The sequence below is a fragment of the Tyto alba genome, unplaced genomic scaffold (assembly GCF_018691265.1).
Source record: "Tyto alba isolate M040663 unplaced genomic scaffold, T.alba_DEE_v4.0 Super-Scaffold_6, whole genome shotgun sequence".
NCBI lineage: Eukaryota > Metazoa > Chordata > Aves > Strigiformes > Tytonidae > Tyto > Tyto alba.
In genome coordinates, this window is record NW_024881327.1 from 7,279 (window position 1) to 7,500 (window position 222).

Below are 222 nucleotides of genomic sequence, written 5' to 3' on the forward strand. Positions count from 1 at the left end.
GGGTTGCGGTTACGGTTAGGGTTAGGGTTAGGGTTAATGTTATGGTTACGGTTAGAGTTAGGTCTTAGGATTAGGTTTACGGTTAGTGTTACGGTTAGGGTTAGGGTTAGTGTTAGGGTTACTTTATGGTTAGTTTTAGGGTTAGGGTTAGGGTTAGTGATAGGTTTAGGGTTAGGGTTAGGTTTAGGATTAGTGTTAGGGTTAGGGTTATTGTTAGGGTTA